The 11,013-nt window shown below is 43.8% G+C and overlaps 1 long non-coding RNA gene across 3 annotated transcripts in view; it reads right to left on the bottom strand.

Annotated features, from left to right (window-relative positions):
* Positions 1 to 11,013, bottom strand: part of LOC112551867 — a 49,069-nt gene that overhangs the window by 19,960 nt on the left and 18,096 nt on the right. For all 3 annotated transcript variants that reach the window (XR_003096188.1, XR_003096189.1, XR_003096187.1), the window contains exon 2: positions 1,079 to 1,305. This is a non-coding gene — a long non-coding RNA (uncharacterized LOC112551867). The remainder of the gene's footprint in view (positions 1 to 1,078; positions 1,306 to 11,013) is intronic.

The raw sequence follows: 11,013 nt of genomic DNA, 5'->3' as shown, positions 1-11,013 counted from the left end.
CCCCCCCCCCGCTCTGGCAGCCACAGACAGAGCACAGTGTCTTGAGGCATTCTCAGACCACTTCCTCCTCCACCCCCAACATTAGGGTGCCTAGGCAACTGCCTATGAACCCCAGGCCCACAGGGCAACCCCCATATTACACACAATATAGAAAGTTTCATGCAACAGTCTTTACTGTCCTCCCCAATGACAGTTTCCTTCCCCAACAACAGACTCCTTCCCACCCTTCCTCCCCAATAACAGACCCCATCCCTAACCCCACTCCCTACTACCTTTTATTTACACCCTCTTCCCCATGTAACTATGTACAGTGTGACATATCCCCCCCTGTAGGGGGAGAGGGGGCAGTGGGGTGGAGATGTTTACAGGGCAGGCCCAAAGGGACCACAGCCTCTGGCCACACCACAACAGGTGTGGACACTGTGGCAAGGCCAGTGAGCTGGGGCTGAGGCCAGGGATGAGGGCAGCCACTGTTCAGACTGTGCAGCCTGATCCCTTTCCTCCACCATGAACCAGATCCAGCACAGCCTGCTTTCAGTGCCAGGCCCACTGCAGCCAGCTCCCACTCAGGGACCGCACCGCACTTGGGTGAATGGTGGAGGGGGGGGGGGGGGGGCGCCCCAAGTGAGGGGTCTGGCTGCCATGGGACCCAGTTTAGGAGTGTGGGCAGAGGGCTCTGGATGCTGCAGGTGATGCTGCACTTTGTCCCACATCCACTGGAGGCCCTAGTGTTGAGCTACAGGAGGCTGCCAGGGAGCAGGCAGGGCTGGGGCCAAGGGCTGGGCCATGGGTGGCTGCCAGGTGGTAGATGAGGTTGAGGCCAGGGGCTGGGCCACAGGCTGTATGAAGATACATACCAGGTATCTTCCAGATACATACCAGATACATACATGCCATGTGCTGGACACCAGGGCCAGGATGGTGTCCAGCACATGGCAGTCCTCCTCCATGGCTTCCACTGCCTGGGCCACCATGGTGGCCTGCAGCTCCTGGGCATCCAGCATCCTCTCGAGGAGGGCAATGTATCTCTCCTCAAGGGTGAGGAGCCTATCCCAGTTTTCCCAGTCCCACAGTCTACCTGGTTCCTCTCCCACTCTTGCTCCATGTCCTGGAAGTGGCAGGCCCATGAGTCCTCCAACTGCTCCTCTGCCAGAGTGACCAACTGGTCCAGCATGAGGGTTCAGTCTTGCATATGCTCCTGGCGGAGGTGATGCATATGGAGGGCTTCAGCTGATGGTGACTGAATCCTTAAGGGTACATCCCCAGCAGTGGCTCATGCTTCTCCCTTGTGTGCAGCTACTGGACCTGCAGATCCAGGAGAGAGAGGCTCTTTATGAGAGTTTGCAACATTTCAGAGATATCATGCACTGTACCAAGGGGCTGTGCACTGCTTGGCCTCAGATCAGGGATCATGCACACACAGGTACTTAGGGACCATGGTAACTTGGCCAGGCAGTCCCTGCCACAAGTGCTACTGGCCAAGCCCTCCATCCCCACTGCCTCCATGGGGGCAGGTGGCCTGCTTGACGTTTGCTGCAGGAAGCCTGCTTTCCCTGTCCCCCTACCTAGGCTGGGCTAAAGCTGGCTGATGCCAGCAGCTGCAGCAGCAGCAGCATAGATTTCATAGATTTAATAGACTTTAGGGTCTGAATGGACCCTCATCGAGTCCAGCCCCCTGTCCTGGGCAGTAAAAAGTGATGGGGTCAGATGACCCCAGCCAGGTGTCTGTCCAATCACCTCTTAAATATCTCCAAGGAAGGGTATAGCACCACCTCCCTTACAATTGTATTCCATATTTTGGCAACCCTCACTGTAAAGAAATTTTTTCCTGATGTCCAGTCTAAGTTTTCTCTTCTCAGTTTGTGGCCATTGTTTCTAGTTACCTTGATGGGTGCCCTGGTAAACAGAGTATCACCTATTTCCTGCTGTCCCTCCCCCGATGAGTTTGTAGACTGCCACAAGATCACCTCTCAGCCTTTTCTTCTGGAGGCTGAAGAGATTCAGGTCCCTCAATCGGTCGTCATAGGGTTTTTCCTGTAGGCATTTAACCATATGGGTGGCCCTCCTCTGAACCCTTTCCAGTTTATCTGCATCCCTCTTGAAGTACGGCACCCAAAACTAGATGCAGTACTCCAGCTGTAGGATGACCAATGCCACATAGAGGGGAAGTATCACCTCCTTAAACCTGTTTGTGATGAACCTAGTTATGCAAGAAAGAGTGCGGTTAGCTTTATTTATTACTTAATCATATTGGTGACTCATGTTCATTTTGGAGTCAACTATGACTCCAAGATCCCTTTCTGCAGAAGTGCTACTTAGAATGGCACCTCCCAGGCTATAGGTGCGATGATGATTCTTCCTACCTAGGTGCAACACATGGCACCGGTTGCACCCAGTTCTTATAAATAAATAAATAAAGCTAATACATTAGTTTATTTACACTTACTATAGGTGTGTTGATGATTCTCCCTCCCTAATACAACACACGTTCTGCCAAGGGAATATATAACCAGAAAAAGTTAATGATGGACTATTGTTCCTTTTTGGGGAATGCAAAGCAGACTTTCTTAGCAATGATGGATACTCAATAAGGCATTCCATCTTATAAAAATTGGTCCTAATAGCTTCCTTACTTCAACCAAAATTCATAAGCTGTATAGTTAGAGAGTCCCTCAAATTGTCACAGGTTCCAGAACCAATCCTGTAACTTCTCCCACTGCGCATCTCATACGATACACACCCATGAGAATCTTCCATGAGGCCCCAGTCAAAATGCAGTGCAGTTTGGGGAAGGCCCAAAGACTTTGTATCAGGTAGTTTTAGTTGTTCCTAGGGTATTTTTTTGTTTGAATTTGAAATTTGCTTCCTTAACACCCCTCCCCATCCCCCCCCAAATCTGCATGGGTAAATTTACTTCTCTCCATATTAAGAAGCTCTGTTATTAGAAAATAGCTTCCAGGAAAGGTCTAGGAGAATATCATATATAGTGGACATGTGTACACAAGATGCTAACTGTCAAGTTGGTACTTAGGACTTGTATAAACAGTACTCCACTTACTGCACGGTAATTTGTATAAACAGTAATTCCAGTTATTGCGCAATCATTTAGTACTGGTATAAACAAGTACTGAATGACTGTGCAGTAACCAGAGTTGCTACACAATAGCATCACTGAACAGCTTTTTCATGATGCTGACTGTTCAGTAGTCATGTCACATTTTCTTCCATGTGATGCTATGTGCAGTAGTCATGGGCTACTGCGCAGCCAGCATCTCATGTAGACATGACCAGTGTGACATAAATTCTGTTCCTGAAATTACATACCCATTGTCCTTCCAATTTGCTTCAGCTTGTTGGGGGGTGGGGATGGGATGGGATGGGGTGGGATGGGATGGGATGGGATGGGCAGAACACACATTCAAAAATCAGTCAGATGCCTATACCAATACATAATTATTTGCTGCAAGCCAGACTGACTAGTCACTGCCATGTCAGTGGAGAATATCTCTTGGAGCTCTGATTTAACAGGAATGTAATTTATCTCTTAGGTCAACAAAATAAGGTCAGAGTGACCTACAGTTTCATGTCAGGGAGAGCTTCAAATTGTAGACAGAATGTGCAATTCCACATTTAATGAATAATAGAAATGATCAGCAAAAATACCTCAGCAGGTGCACATCTGTGTTTTCTTTAAAGGCATGTCGCTAAGATAAAATCAGTGGGCCCAATTTCCTACTGTCTCATGTGATATGTGGTTATTGAGTGTTTATATAGGAACATAGAACTGGGTCATTGAGTCCAGTTCTCTGCAATGACAGGCAACCATAAAATAAACATTTTTCAAAAGTACCACATACATTTTCCGCAGACAGCCAGAAAACCTCCCTTAAAACTTAGGAGCTTTGGTGTAAATAAGAAAAACCTTACAACATTCCATTGGACAAGAGCTAGGGAGACAACGACCCCAGCAATGCCGAAGTGGATATGAAACCACTAAGGAATCAGAATTCTCCACTCATTCACATAATTTACAGTTCACATGTGCTTTGTTTATGCACTAAGAGTGCTTGCACATGTGATGGTGGGGCCATGTACGCATGACAAAAAGTGACGTGAAATTGTCATTTGTCTAACAAAATGGCATCATGTGCATGATATTTTTTGTGTTAAAAATCCACCTTGGATGTAGTGTAGTTTAATTAGAGTAAGTTATTCCATTGTGGGTAAAATAATCATGCACATGTACATGTCTGGAAGCTGGAGAAGGTGGCATGGATGGTGCACAGGGTGCTGGAAGCTCAGGCAGGCTCGCGGAAGCTCGGGCTTGGCAGGCTTCCAGCTCCTTGTGCACCAGCTCTGTCACCGTCTCTGGCTGCCAGCACACACAGCCACTTTTCTGCACTGCCCCAGGGGCAAGCCAGCCCTTTCCCAGGTGGTTCCAGGCAGTGGAAAGGTGGCAGGGACAGTGCACAGGGTGTTAGAAGCCCACTAACGCTAAGCTTCCCAGAGCACACCTGGGTTTCCAGTGCCCCATGAACCATTGGATCAGGCTAGCTAGCACCTGCCCAGCTAGCACCTTGTCTGGCCCCAGGGGGCGCCGGCAGGGGAGGGAAGCTCCAGGCCCTCGCACAGGCTAGAGGCTGCATGACCTGGTGGTAGCTCATGCAGGGTGCAGGCAGGCTTTGCTGGGGGGAGGGAGGGGCAGGGAAGTGGCAACACTGATCCTTTTTTTTTCCTTCATGGAGCTTACTTGCCTCTTGTATGGTATGGGGCAAGCTGCCAGCAGGCCCTGAGCTGCAGGGGGCCCTGGATCTTCCCTTCATGGGGTTGGTGCCCCCTGGGGCCATTCAGGCAGGATACTAGCAGGCAGGTGTTGCCCGGGGGGCATGGAAGGAAGGACTGGGGTCCCCCACGGCTCTGGCAGCTTTCCCCTTGGCCATGTCAAAGGTGGGCAGGCTCCATGAGGGGGTGGGGAGAGGGAGGATCAGTCTCCCTGCTTTTTTTTTTCAGGTGGAGCCTACACATGGCAGGGTGGGGAGCGGGCAGTGAGCTGATGGTGGGCCATTACTGTTCTGTGACAGTGATGGAAGCCCTTAAATTGAAACAATGGGTCACAATTAAAAGCCCACCATTTCAATTTAGTGGAACTAAACCTCCCTCATGTGTACAAGAGCCCTAATGCTCTTGTTCACACAAGAAAACTTGTTTTCAGCTAGAGGGTTGAAAGTTTTCAAGCACCTGTGCAAATGAAAATCAGTCTGTATGAATATTTGCATCAGGTGAAAATAATGGGCATAAGTATGGTTCAACAGAGCATCTGTTCACAATTACAAGTATGTCTTTGTGATACTGGCCAATTACAATTGATAAAAACCTATCATCAAATTCATATACTTTCCAAAAATCCTCCCTGATAAACAAAGTAGTTATCGAGTACTGTCCAGTCAAGGCTGAACTATGGACGTGATTGTAAAAAATAATAGCTAATGCCCTGATCCCATAAAAATGTGGTTAATTTTGCACATCAAATTTAAAGGAATGGCTACCATATATAAACCTAAGCATGGGCATTAATTTGTGTAGGTTGAGAGCATAAAGTTCTTTCTTAGCAAGTTATCAGAATTAGAGCTGGCAGGAAAATAGTTTTCTTTTCCCATGAAAATTGTTGAGCCCAAATAATTTCCATCTGGAAATGGGAAAATAAGAATCTTGAAAATTTTGCGAATGCAAAATCTAAAAACCACTTCAGGTCACTTGAAATGTTTTGTGTTTGTAATGTCAGAACATTGAATTTTGATTTAAATTATTTTTAAAAACTTAAATTACAATTTTACTATAATCAGCCACATTTTTTAAACAAGAATTTATTTGGAACCAGAAAGCCAGATACTTTGGTTTGACTTTGAAAATATGAAAATTAAACATTCTGAGAATTGCCTTTTACTTGTTTCACTTCAAAGGCTTTTCTCTGTGTAATATTTGTAAAACTGCAGCACATGCTATAGCTAATTATTAAATTTTAAATGGAAAAAACAAACAAACATTCTCACTGATATTTAGTGATGGGAGAAGTGAAATGCACTCACCTAAGAAGAAAAACAATGTTCTCTTAAATATGACATTGATGTACAGAAGTGATTCACAAACTTTTTAGACATAGGGCACCCTTCATTAGACTTAGCTTTTATGACTTGAGTGCCACCCAAGTTTTTCTCAAATTAACCTATTTATTACAGTGATTGCCTTCTTGCAGAGGGGCTAGGCAATGCAGGTGGGGGATCAGCCAGAGAGGGATAAAGACTTAATTTCTACTTAGCCCCTCACACTCGATTTATCTCCTCATACTTTGCGGTCCTTCAAAGAGTCGTGCAGTGAGAGCGGAATGAAGTCTCGCCTAAGTTTGGCAAAACTTGAACTAAGGGTGTGTGGAGACAAAACAGTGGCCCTAAATTGAAGTGGTGGGTTTTTAAAAACACCACTTCAATTTTGGGCCCTTTTAAACCCCTGTCATGCACACACCTGAACTTCCCTGCCTCTCCAGCAGTGGGGAGGGGAGGGCAAACTGTGGGCGGGTGGAGTGGTCCCTGGGCTGCAGGGGGGCTGGTGCTTCCCTCTGCAGCAGCCACCCCCAGGCAGCACCTGCCTGCAGGCACCCGGCTCAGGTGGTTCCCACGGGCACTGCAGCCATGGAGGGAAGCAGTGGGCCACCGCGCAGCTCAGGCAGGCTGGCAGGCTCCAGGGGAAAAATAAAAGATAAGGCTCGTCACTTTTCTTGGGCAGAGCCTGCCTTCCCAGACTGCTGCCACGCTGCCTGCAGGGCTTCCTGCAGAGCCCCTGAGCTCTGCGGCTTGGGGCTGTGCCTCAAGTCATTTAAAGTGCACTACGTCACCAAATTTGCTACAGTGGCTGGAATTACTGCACAACACACCACCAACACATGCAAACACCAACACCATTAAAGCAGTGCAAAAGCATTTAACCTCCTTTAAAGTGTCATGCACACATGCCCCTTGTTTCATCTACACATGGCTTAAGTTTCTGACTTTCCAGGTGAGTGTCCTAACTGTACCACATTTTTTTCTCTGAGGCCTTAATTTTATTCCGCATTGGAACAAAACCAAATGTTGAAATAACCTCAGGCTTTTTGTGAAACAGATTCTTATTTTCCAGACAGGCCTACAGACAACATGCCACAGGTATTCTTTCCTTAGTATTTTTCTGGATAATTTTCTTTTTGCTTTTTGGAGGTTTCTGGTGCATGTTTGGAGGTTTCTGTATCAAAATGTTTCAATTTTAAAAGGTGGTTATGTAGCCTCCTGCCCACCACTCAGCCCCTGTGAATTACCTATTCATTGAAAATGCAGTTCCAAGAAGAACAAAACTTACAGATAAATTTGAATCAAATTAAATGAAAAGTTCCTACAAGAAAGAAACTTCAAAAAACTTTAAAAATGTTGAAAGAAAACATTTTTTTTTTATTTTTTAACAAAATGGTTCAATTTCTTCGGCTACAGGTTCAACAAATAAGGAGGAGTTGTTATCCCTCCTTATTGCATGACAACTGAAATACAGGTTAAGAGGATGTGGTTTAAAGACCCTCTGTGGGTCTGTGTGTTTGGAGCAGGAATTGGAAATTGGGCTGTGACCTTCTAAGTCAGTGTTCTAACCCAGTGCTTTTCAAATGATCTGATGTGGTGGACCAGCGATTTTTTTTTTCAGTGGGCCAGGGACCGGTGCCTGGTTCAGCCGGTGGCAGCAACTGCGTGTAACTGCACTACACAAATGCGCGACTGGCTGTTTCTTTCTCTTTCCTCACCTCGCACGATGTGACGTCACCTGGAGTGTTGGAACGTATGAACTGTGGCACTATGACATATCAATGTTATGCTTCTGAAAATATATTTCTTTCTTTCCTGGCAACTCGCTGCGGACTGGCAACGGGTGGCTCACAGACCAGCACCGGTCCATGGACCACCACTTTGAGAAGCACTGTTCTAACCCTTGGGCTATAGAGTTTTCTGAGTTACAGCTTATTCAGTTTTTCCTTGTGAAGCTGTTCTACTTCCTATAACTAATTAAATAGCCACAACCACAGAGAAAAAAGACTCTTTAATCTTGTGGTTATTGGGCTCACCTGATCTGAGAGAGGGGGAGATGTTTAAGGTCCTGTTCTAGATTAGCTGAATAATGTATTTAAATCTGGGCCTCCCACAGGTATGCCTTAGCCAAAAGGCAGAGTCCCAGAACCATCCCCCTCTCTTCTTCATGAACACTACCTGCATCCCTGTGTTTCCTAGCTCATCTCCCTTTTTTTTCCATTGATTAAAAAAAAGCAGAGACACATGCCCAGAATCCAAATGAAAGGCTTAATTTCTGTAACCCATTTTCTTTCCTTTTTTTCAAAAATGCTGACATATTTCAATTCATTTTTGATGTTTTGGAATTGACATCATTCAGAAAACGTAGTTATGTACACCCTTACATGTCTCTAATAAATGCAAGAACAACAAGGAAAACACCCATGAATTTGGGCAAAAATTAAGAGAAATAAAAGTGAAATCTTGTCCCTTGTTTCCCTTTTTCCTGGCTGCTCATACAATCACCTGAGACCAAATGACTATTCTGCAAGTGAGGAAGAGTCCATATGTCATTTTACATAACACAGTGAAAACTAACTAAAATTAGCTTTACATAAAAAATAAAAAAAAAACAATCAAAATGCATCAATGGTGCTGCAATAACATTCCAGAATTCATGCAGCAGAGGAAATGATGTTAAAGAAAATGTGCTCAACCTCAATGCTTTATAAGCCTATTGTAAACAGCCAGTGAAAACATGATTTTAAAAATTATGAAAAAATACCTTGTCAGTATGCTCTTAAGTCAGCTAGAATATTTCCCCCCAGATAGCACAGGGCTACCCATTTTGCTATGCTTCTCCTTAACCATGATCTTATAATAAATACTTTCTGCTGTTCAATATATAATAATGTTATAGAATTTAAAATAAGAAACTGGATTATTAAACTTACAAATCTTTGTGGTCTTTATACCTTTAATAAAACATGTATCTATTAATAATAGATATTGTTTCCACCCTTCTTGTGCTTTAAATGAAAAAAAATAAATGACCAGTGGAAAGTCACCAATATTTCTTTCTCCTCCCCAGCCAAGGCTGACAAAAATGCAGTTACATTGATAAACTGTTCATCATTTACAAAGTTTTAAAAATTTTAACAGCTCTACGTAAATTGAAGAGTTGATGTTTAGCCTTGGAGGCATGCAACAGGAAAAAGTAATCTGGAACGTCCGTGGAGATAAATGTTATAACTTCATAGCCCTTTGCGCATAGTTAATGGAACAGTTTCGCTCATATGGAACACAATGCACACATCAATACAGCATTAAACTTTAATGTACATCATACCAGGAGACTTCAGGGCTGTTGTACCTTTAATGTTTGTTAGCTGAAGTGATCCTAATGGAATAATAATGCATTATGAAGTTGGTGACAATAATTTCTAAATGCAATGTAAAATACACATATACACAAACATGCACACAGACACACATAAATCTCAATGGCAAAATTATATTCCATATATTTATATATGATATGCATGTATATGTATGTATATGCTCATATGTGTGTATATACAGATGTGTGTGCATTTCCACATACACAAAGAAGGGAAAATGGGAAGGAGTCAGGCTGAGAAGCTCATAGTTTTGTTCCTATGAGATATTAAAAGAGGCATCTTATAGAACTTCCCAAAGTTGTGACAGCTGTTAGTTAAACTAGCTGAGACAGGTGTACAGCTTCCCCCCTTTATCATACATACCCATTTTGCAGCAACCCCACAAATCCCATATTTATGCCCAAATAAACAGGTGTATGTGTTACTCAGTGGTCAAGTCATGACTGGCTCTTTCTCAGCATTTGCTCACCTGTTACTTAAGTGATAGTCCCTTGGCTTCAATAGGAAATTTGTATGAATGAGGACCTTTGTATTTGACCAGAATAATGACCCACACAAAGAAGCAGTTTGGGAACAATTACTTAATGTGCATGTACCAAATACATTGCAGGTCATCAATATAAACTGCTGTCACTTAGCATTTAGCAATGGTTGTTCCTGACATTTATATAGCTCACCTACCCCCATTTTACAAAAATGGGGAGATAAGTGACTTAACCAGGGGAACACAAGCAAGACAATGAGGGAATCAGGAAAGGAAGTAAAATGTCCTGATTCTAACCCCAGGCCTTATTCACTGGACCATGCCAATGACCATAGAAAATGCATTGCATCACTTGAAATGAAACAAATGATTACTTTAAATTACTCTCATTGTATGAAGTATGAGATTTAATTTGGAAAGTTCATTGATACTTTAATGAAGTAGTTATCCACTGCCAGAGATACCACACTGTGAAGCAACAAACTTCTTATAAAAATGTATCACATTTTCAGGCTCTTCCTCCATCATCCTGGATTCCCATTATTTATAGGAACAAAAATGTGACTTAATTATACATCCTACAGGGATCTTTTTTGACAAAATCACTACCTACACAACCCCGGTGAATAGGGAGAGGTCATCATGCCAGCTAGACTGGGTAAAGGTACTGATGCTCTTTCTTTTTAATGAATAAGATACTCTGCAGATATGCCTGGCCTTTCAGTCTTTTAAGGGAACATTCCTCTAGAAGGCTGATTACATGCATCCCATCTGGAAAGGATTATAATCAGGGCCGGGTTAACCCTTTAGTGGGCCCTAGGCAAACAAATTTGTGGGCCCCTATTTTTTTTTTCACTGAATAATTATAATAAGTAAAATAAGCACAACTGGCTTCTTATTCACTTAGTGTCCCAACCATGTGCTTAGTTTGCCTATGCATTAATCCGGCCCTGATTATAATTAAAAGTGGTCAACATTTTTTGGACTTAAAATAACTTTCTGACTGTCACAGAGCATGGAGGTGCCCTGCTCGTAGAGAGGGGAAACTGCC

The sequence above is a fragment of the Alligator sinensis genome, unplaced genomic scaffold, assembly GCF_000455745.1.
Source record: "Alligator sinensis unplaced genomic scaffold, ASM45574v1 scaffold568_1, whole genome shotgun sequence".
In the NCBI taxonomy this organism is placed as follows: Eukaryota; Metazoa; Chordata; order Crocodylia; family Alligatoridae; genus Alligator; species Alligator sinensis.
The sequence above is the reverse complement of the archived record's forward strand: the minus strand, read 5'-3'. Positions and strand labels throughout refer to the sequence as shown.